This window comes from Argentina silus, assembly GCF_951799395.1.
Source record: "Argentina silus genome assembly, chromosome: 2".
In the NCBI taxonomy this organism is placed as follows: Eukaryota; Metazoa; Chordata; class Actinopteri; order Argentiniformes; family Argentinidae; genus Argentina; species Argentina silus.
The window spans coordinates 5,753,289-5,763,288 of record NC_139656.1 but is presented as its reverse complement, the minus strand read 5'-3'; the positions used below and the strand labels follow the sequence as shown (position 1 = coordinate 5,763,288).

At 46.5% G+C, this 10,000-nt stretch overlaps 1 protein-coding gene across 1 annotated transcript in view; it reads left to right on the top strand.

Annotated features, from left to right (window-relative positions):
- The window catches only part of cadm2a (cell adhesion molecule 2a), a 206,879-nt gene that overhangs the window by 144,500 nt on the left and 52,379 nt on the right, over positions 1-10,000 (top strand). The window lies entirely within an intron of this gene.

Here is a 10,000-nt window from a genome sequence, read left to right as displayed (position 1 = left end):
AGTGTGGTTATTTTTAGAAGGCGTGACAATGTGTGACATCACTGGCAGAAAGAGGCATACTACGATTGGGACTAAAGAAACGCTACGTTAAACACCACACAGAAGATGTGTACATGAATTTGAAAAAAAACGCTATACTAATTCTGGAAGTGTGAGTGGATGACTGAATGAATGAGTGAATGAGTGAATGTGTGTTTCTGAATTTGCAAAAGTGGATTCTTGTGTTTCACATTAGAGAATAAATAGGCTATTAAACATGACACTGTTTCTCATATACTGTAGCCTACTATAATAACATGGGGCAGGCTGTCATTTGTAATGCAGACAAAGTCAGATCTGCTAGAGGACACACTGCTTTCAGCTGCTTCAGTGCATATTTATTTATTCTGGTTTTGGGTGGTAGGGGTCTTGCTTTGAAGGGAGATCTTCAGTGTCCTCTGCAACACTCAGTGAAAGCACACTTAAAAGTGCATAACCAAAAAGACACGTTCTGACAACATTGGCCAAGAGATAAGAGGGGCTTTGATACAGTGGTTGTCAGACCACTGAATCCTCTAGAGCTCTGACAGTTCCCCATGTGGGGAAAGGAAAACAGTCCCTTAACATCACTAACTACTAATCGCTGTTTCTGCCACATATCGCAACAAGGTATAAACACAGTGCAAACAGGACACCGTTGTACTTTTGGTAGCGAACGGCTGATAAACGTTGTTTTGTTTCCTGTAATACCTTTATTCAAGATTGACATTTTTGAAAGACTGGTAAAAACAAAAAGAACCATCCCTGAAAGAACATCCGCTGTTAACTTAACCGAGGAATAACTTTGCAAACTTTGTTTCCATATTCCTGGCCATGAATTGACAGGAAGGGCAAATCAGTTCCATTTTCAAACCATAATAATGGAGTGTCGAACATGAGCCGCGTCTGTGTCCTTGCAGCAAGAAAATAAAAGTGAGGCTGGCGAGACCTGATGTTTTATTATTTCTGAAAAGGCCGCGCTAAAACTAATCCTGAGGTTTATGGTGCTCTCTATATGGCTTTGCAGAGCACTCACACTCACACTCACACTCACACACACACACACACACACACACACTCACACACACACACACACACACACACACACACACACATACGCTCTCAGCTTTGCTATGATGGGGTGTCTGTCCTTCACGTCTGAGCTGTATAATTTCATAGCCTCTGTTTGCCACTTTGTTGCACATTGTTTCAGAAAGAAGGAGAAGTATTTATGAGTTATACCCTCTCACCCTCTCCTCTCCCTGTGTCCCTCCTCTCCTCTCACCCTCTCCTCTCCCTATGTCCCTCCTCTCCTCTCAACCCTCCCTTTTTCTCCTTTCACCTCCTCTCCCATATCTTCCCCCTCTACCTCTCCGTACTCTCTATCACCTTGTCTACCCTCTCTCTTCCCCTCACATCTCTGCCTCACCCCCTAACTCCCCTCTCCTCCCTCTCTCCTCCCTCTCTCCCCTCAGGTGTCTGCCTCTTGCCCCCTAACTCCTCTCTCCTCACTCTCTCCTTCTCTCCTTCACCTCTCCCCCTCTGTGGCTCCTCTGACGGGGTAGAGGGGTGTACATAAAGTATTTATGACGGTCAAGTTTACCTCTGTCATAAAAGTATGATGTGTCTGCCCTTGGCGGCTGTACACTGGAGAGAGTGAGATCTTTGTCCACTCTGCCCTCAGACCGTATGGAAGAGTCAAAGACATACAGAGCTGGAGTTTCGCTTAAAGGGATGGTTCACCAACATTACAAAATCACATATATGATTCATTACTCTGAAAAACAGTCTATAGACAAAGAAATACTTCAATCCACACTTGTGGTTGTGTTTGCCTGGGCACTGTCATTAACCGCTAACTGATAGCATTTTTGACCAAAAACCAATGGAAGTCAAATGACCCTAAATTAGCATGTTTGAAATTTCATGACCGAATCATCTGAAAGTCATTGAGTCCTTTTTAGACAACGTGGGATGATTTAGGCATGTCATTTTAAACATGCTAATACAGGGTAAATAGACTTCCCTTGGTTGTTGGTGGTAAAACAAAATGCTATCGGTCAGTTTGAACCCGGGTCTCCCACATGGCAGACATAATAAAATAACAATATATGCCATTTAGCTGACGCTTTTATCCAAAGCGACTTACATTGCAGTGAGTGCATACATGTTTCAGTATATATGGTCCCAGCAAGAACAGACATATGCAAACTGGTTAGTCTAAAGCCTAGACATGTCTTAGTAAACTGTCTCTATTAGTACCTCCCTTACACAAACAACCAAGAATACGATGAAAACTGTTTTTTTCTGTTTTTACATCCATTACCGCCCTAAGTCTTAATGTGTGTTATTGCTGGAGTGTCCTGAATGTTCTACCTCCCTAGTAACACTATGCCCATGGTGGCCAGCTGTCCTCACTAACACCACCTACAGTGTCTGCTAGCGTTTGGTCCTCTGTATTAATCAGCATCTGCTTTAGAGAGCGAGCGATCCAGGTGAGAGGAGTATTGAGCCAATCATTGGGGAAATGAAGCCTCTAGGGCACATGTGTACAGGATGTTCTCACAATGCAGAATCAGAGGTAGAATCACTCAACCCACCTGCTTCGCGCGCACGCACAGACACACACACACACACACACACACACACAGATAGAAACACAGAAAGAAGCACACACAGGAACACACACACACACACACACACAGACACACACATACTTTATACCATGAATCATTTATGACTCGGAGGAACGAGAGAGAGAGACAGAGACAGAGAGAGAGAGAGGACATTATGCCACTAACTAAGCTATTTCTGTCAACACTATTCATCCCACAACCACTTTAGCTGGATGTCAGACAGTGGTCCACACACACACACACACACACACACACACACACACACACACACACACACACACACACACACACACACACACACACACACACACACACACACACACACACACACACACACACACACACTCACACCACTGTCCTATCCAGTCAACTCTCCACCCAGAGTAAAACAACAAGAAAAAGAACCAAAATACCTAGAACTGTTCAGCTGAATAAACTGAGGACTGATTTGAATGTTGTGTTTGTTTGTGGTGGTAGTAGTGGTGCCAGCTGCTGCCCAGGCTAATTGTGTAGATGAGAATCCTACGCCAGGAACAGCCTGTTTGGTGTTATTAATTATATTTTCCCGAATCAGAAATGACTGTTTGTCTTAAAGTGTTTGTATCCTGGTGCAGAACACAAAGGTAGCATACGCCTCCCCAGGGGTTGCATTCCATTTGTTCACAGCGTGAACCTGCGCTAGCCCTCATCACAGCACGCCTGTTTGAAACACACAAACAAACACACACAAACACACACACACACACACACACACACACACACACACACACACACAGACTGAGCAACTGAATTAGAATTCCCTCTGTAATATATGTACAGGGGACAGGAAATGTTTGTTTCACCCACTATTCACACACATGCATATGTAAATCCCATATTGTTGCCCTCTTTATGTCAGAATATGAGGGCTCCTCTAAGTATGGCTAAACTATCATAACTAATCCATGAGACAGTAGCATTGCCAACAGTTGCAGAGAGGGAGACTCTCTGGAAGCTTCTCTCTAGCCCACTCCCCACTATTGGACCTGGTTAGAGTGGGTGGAAACGCAGGGAAGGATAAGAGGGGGCAGTGCATTGGCAGGGTCTTGCTATTCTGCCCACGATAGTTACTATTCAGCCATTCTATAAAGAAGGAACTGTACTTTCTTAAAACCCTTTCAGACCCACGGGCTCAATGGTATTAATTACAGTTAATTCGCGTTGCTATGTCTCCTATGTTCTGAGGCTAAAATTGAAATCACACCACAGGCTGGTAAATCATTTGTTGCTTGATTTTCTTAACTCAATTATCAAGAGCTTTCGAAATATATTCTTTACCTGCGGCTACTATTTTCATATTAACAGAAACGCTTAACACATCTCAAAAGATTCAGCAAATCAAATTGCAGTGCATTGACACATTGAGGATTGGCCAATTACGCTGGAACTAATCTCAGATCTCAGAATCTCATCTCTCCGTTGTCTCAAAATCCACACCCCTCGACCCGTTTCACTGTATGCTCCACGCGATGACCCCTCCTCCTCCGCCCATAGCATTGTTTACAAACTGAAAACACGGAGTTAGCTGAAACGTTTCAGCATTTCGCAGGTAAGCAGTGCGCATTCAATTATCTTTTTTTTTTTATCCGGTTGAAATCCCGTCCCTATATGAAACATTAGCATTGTGACTGCCTATTGCCCCTGGTCTGAGCATTGATTACTTTATCTTATGGTGACTGATGGATAGATGATTCACTTACTTAAACAAATGTATTTGTTTTTAGTCGCTTTGGATAAAGGCGTCTGCTATATGCCGTAAATGTAAATGAAACACTACTCTCTATTCGTTGGGAACATTTGTCTGGTGCTGATGGAATTCGGGCACGCTGACTTAATGAGACGATGCTGGAAGCGCATATACACTATTTGGGAGTTTGTCAAGTCATATGTTCTACAGAATATTTAGAAACTTTCTTCAATCTATTTCACAGGTCACAAAAAGTACCCTTTTCTATAACTCTTTACTACACAGATCACAGGGCAAACGTTACCGCCAACCATCTCCCTGGAAACTGTAGAGCAAGACATGTATTATGAATAACTTGAAGAGGAGTGTTCAATCTTTACCACACCATGCCAGGAGACAGGCTTTGATGGAGGGATGGTGGGGGCTAAGGAGGGAGAGACGGAGCGAGGGAGGGAGGGAGAGAGCAAGGGGAATAAAGCAGGAAAAGAGGAAGAGAGGGAGAAACATTTGAAAAATGTATTAGTCTAAGAAAATGTCTGTATTGAGTTCCCTTGATACAGTGCAATCTGTATAGTTTTCTGAAGTGGCTGACCTGAGGATGAAACACCACTATCAGTCAAGATTGTATCTGTAGGTTGACTCTGCAGCAGAAATGAAGGAGGGGGGATGGAGGGAAGCAGGGGGAGAGGGAGAGTGTGAGGGATGGAGGGAAGCAGGGGGAGAGGGAGAGTGTGAGGGATGGAGGAGAGGATGGAGGGGGTGAAGAGGAGTGCAGTCATGTTTGTTGAAGTGCCACCTGTGTACCCCCTCCGAGCCTGGCACTGGGACCAACCCAAACATCTGCCCAGTGTGTGTGTGTGTGCGTGCGTGCGTGTGCGTGTATGTGTGGGGGGGGGGGCTGCAGCAGAGACCTGAGATAAACTCAACAGCATGAAGTAAAAGACCAACACTGAGGTTGTTGTGTTCTTTGGCTGCAAGTTTCAGTTGCCTAGTCTCAAGTTAGTGATGTCAGAGATGTGTTTGCTTGAAGTAGATGTCAAATCTATTTTTGATCATGAACATCACGTGGCCGTGAGCCACCTGAGGAGGAGCTCGTTAGACTTGTCTCAGTGATCTGTGCTCTGTAACCTTAAATGAAAGAGAGCGCTTCCATGGCAGTTTAGTTGTGAGGAAAATGTTGGAATATATTGGCTCGATGGTGGTGTAATTCTTCATCATTCTCAGCCAATGACATGGAGTCCACAGTTGCAGCCCCAATCTGAAGGTCAGTAGCTAGAGTACCTCCAGGCTGTCTCTGCTCCTCAGAATGCCTGAGCAACATGGCTGGGCTCGGAAAAAGGTCAGACTGTTCTGCTCTTATCCAAAAGGTCACGGCAGAGAGTGGGATCTATGTTCCCATACCAGATGGATCTGTCTATGAGGGAGTTTGTTAGGTTGGTGTGTGTGTGTGTGTGTGTGTGTGTGTGTTTAGTGAGTGTGTTGCTTTGTGGTGGGAGGTGACTGTTGACAACATAACATGAGGAGCTATGCTGAAGGAAAAGCAGAAGCGTTGTGTTGCTTCGTGTGCAACGTGACGAGGTGGGATCGTCAGAACAGTAGGACAAGCTGGATGTCGGGCTGTTGAATAGTTCTATATATATACCGGTATATTATATACCGAGAATTAGAGTTATATACTGGTGTGTTATAAATGTAACGTAGATAAGTGGAATGTTGCTGTCATGTCATGCGGAGAGAAACAGTGTTGACCTGTCTTAGAAAATGGGTCAAAACCAGGTCAGTTAGACGGACTCCACTCTCAACAAAGAACAGAGATGGAGAAATAGGTTGAAGGGGCCAGGAAGAGAAGGAGGGTATGTGAACATGAGAGAGAGAGAGAGAAAGTGAACAGAAATGGATCCCCCTCAGGGACAATAGGAAGGCGAGGCGGGTAGGGGAGAGGAGAGGAGAAGAAGAGACGCAAGAGAAGAGAAGTAGAGGGAAGGGAAACGGAAAAGGAGGGGTGAAGAGGGCGGGAATGACGCAGAGAAACGGAGTAATGAGCAAAGGAGAGAGTGAGGAGGAGAAGCGAGGTGAGGCGGCGGGGAGCTAATTTTACCCATGGAAATCAGGAGAGGACAGCTGCCTCCTTCCCACAGGAGACGCATTTCAATCAGCCACGGGTGGCCAGAGGGAAGGGTGGAAGGACCCACTCCACTGGCCAATTAGGCACACAGTGGAACACGGAACAGGCCAGTGCTCTCCTACAACCGTCGGTGTGGTCTCCCTGTCCCTCTGGACATGGACCGCAGCGCAGAGACACCAGGGCTGAGGCAGAGGAGCCCATTCTTATAGTACAGTAACCTTGTCTGGTCACTGATACGAGGAGGGGAGGGGAGGGTAGAGGGGAGGAGGGAGGCAGGAGGGGGGAGAGGAGAGGAGAGGTGAGAGGAGGGCAGGGGAGAGGAGAACAACAACAATCAACCATGTCGGTCATAGACACCGTGGAAGACTAGGAGTATTTCTAGTGGGTGAGATGATGTAATCAGTACAGTATAAGAACACCGGTGTGAGAATGTCACCTTGGTGTTATTGAGTGAGCAATAGCACAGGACCCTGGCCAGTCACCGGCTCTAAAGCCACACTCCACATTGACTCTGTTGTGTAGCACTGCTCTATGTCTCCTCTGGACGTCTCTGTGTACATCAGTGACATTTGATGAAGCACTCATGGACTCCTCCTCAGCTTGTTGATTGCTGGGTTGTTCAAGGACCACTTTTTTTTTAGTCTTTCACTGCCCGTTCATTGATGGCGTGCGTGCGTGCGTGCGTGCGTGCGTGCGTGCGTGCGTGCGTGCGTGTGTGTGTGTGTGTGTGTGTGTGTGTGTGTGTGTGTGTGCGTGCTTGCTTTAGCCCGCACACATAACTGTAGATCTAAGTAAGACAATTGAGGAGGTTATTTTTGTAGATCCCTTCAAGTGCATATGGCTGTCCTACTTATTTTACAGAAAGATAGAGGCATGATGGAGAATGAAAAAGAGAAAGAGAAGGAGAGAGAGAGACAGAGAGAGAGAGAGAGAGCAAGGGAGCGGTAAATTGTTGGCAGGCCATGCTTCATGCAAAAACCTTCATGAATAAAACATATTCCTCACCTCGGGTAACTCAGATCCATTTCTCTCCTCTCCTCCTCCTCTCCTCCTCCTCCTCTCCTCCCTCTATCTCTCACACGCACTGTTAACCCCAGGAGACCTTAATCAACACTGTAAATGACCCGTGCTCCTCGCTTCACCTCACTCCACCTCCCTCACTCCTCCCTCTCTCCTCTCGCCTCATTCCTCACTCCAACTCCCTCAGCCCGGGCGTCTGTGCTGAGAAATATGCGCCGTTCCGGCCTTGGCCGTCCACTAACCAGCCTTGGGCAACAGCTGTGAACGCAACAACACCACCTACTGTAGAAGCTACCCACAGGCACAGACCTGGAATCAGATGAAACTCTCCAAACAAGAACTATAACTATACAGTTATAACCAGTGTGGAGAACACACAAAACTCCCCTTAGATCTATAAAGTTAGCTCTGCTTCTGGATTGGTTTGGCAGCATAGGGCAATGCCGGTCATATCAATATCTGAAATGTATCTGGAATGCCAATGGAAGTGGTACTGTAAGTGGTATCCACAATTCCACACACTCAAGTGAAACATGAGAGTATTCATGAAGCTAGAATATGAATTGTATGTGTGTGGTAAGATATGAGTGTTTTTGTGGATATGCTGATTGCAGAGGGATTGTATTATTGTGATTATTTCTACTGATAAGACCAGAGGGCTCTCCAACAGCACACTTCAGGACTCGGAGTGTACACTCTCAGGGGGAAAGGGCACCTATTATAATAGAGTAATCATGGTTCATGGATGGCCTGCTTCTCCCTCCAGACAGGTTTTCACCTGAGCTGTTTGTAGCCGTCACCTGCTGTCCTTACATCACTCTATCGGCGCGCATAGACACGCACACACACACACACACACACACACACACACACACACACACAGACACACACACACACACACACCTGACTACACAAACACACACACACACACACACACCCGGCTGCGCACACGCACACACAAACACACACACACACACACACATACAGACACACACACACACTCACACTCACAGACACACACACACACACACACACCTGACTACACAAACACACACACACACACACACACCCGGCTGCGCACACGCGCACACGCACATACACACACACACACACACACATACAGACACAGACACACACACACACACACACGAACGCATGCACAGACACACACATACACACACACACACTGCTGTCCTTACCACACTCTATCTGCGCGCGCACACACACACACACACACACACATACAGACGCACACACACACACCCGACTGCACACACGCACGCACGCACACACACACACACACACACACACATACGCACACACACACACACACACACCCGACTACACACACACACACACAGACACACACACACACACACACACCTGACTGCACGCACGCACACACACACACACACACACATACGCACAGACACACACACACACACACACACACACACACACATACGCACAGACACACACACACACACACACACACACACACATACGCACAGACACACACACACACACACACACACATAGACACACACATCACCAGCAGCATGAGGGAGCTTCAGGTCTCTCCAGGTGTTCATAGCTCTAGTCTCAGGCCTCAGGCAATAACCCTTCCTGGTTCCACACCCAAAGGGGCTCTGTTCTACCCTGGTTCCACACCCAAAGGGGCTCTGTCCTACCCTGGTTCCACACCCAAAGGGGCTCTGTTCTACCCTGGTTCCACACCCAAAGGGGCTCTGTTCTACCCTGGTTCCACACCCAAAGGGGCTCTGTTCTACCCTGGTTCCACACCCAAAGGGGCTCTGTTCTACCCTGGTTCCACACCCAAAGGGGCTCTATTCTACCCTGGTCCACATACAGAATGAACATGCTTTAGTTCTTTTCCATTTGTGTCGTTGTCAAACAGTGCGTCCTGTACGTACAGCTTAACCATTTCTCCCCAAAGTCTTCCATCTTCATGGCTTCTATTTCATCCTTCATTTCTATGGGCTGTTTGTGTTTTTAGAGTAGAGTATCATTTTCCCTTAGTCCCCTCTGCCTTACTCTATCTCCTCACTGTGAGGCTATTTATAATCAAGCCCTCCCTGGGGTGTGTAGGGGAGTTTAGTGTGGGGGTTGGAGGGTGTTAGTTGTTTGTGAATAATCTCTCCCACCTAAGCCTTTATTCACTCTCTCTAAAACCTGTCCTCCAGGGATGGGGGGTGCTGGCAGGATTTATCATTTTCATTATTATTTACTTGCTTACCACACACACACATACACACATACACACACACACATACACACACACACACACACTCACAAACCCAGCCATACACAGTCAGTCCCTCTTCCACATAGAGGTGAATGGAGGTGATGAGACCCTCAAACAGAAGCATATGATGCGGTATGTTTCTGCTTCCTATTCTACGTGCTTTTTCTTTCTTTATACGTTGGGTTCTGTCTGTTGTTGTATTCGTAGGC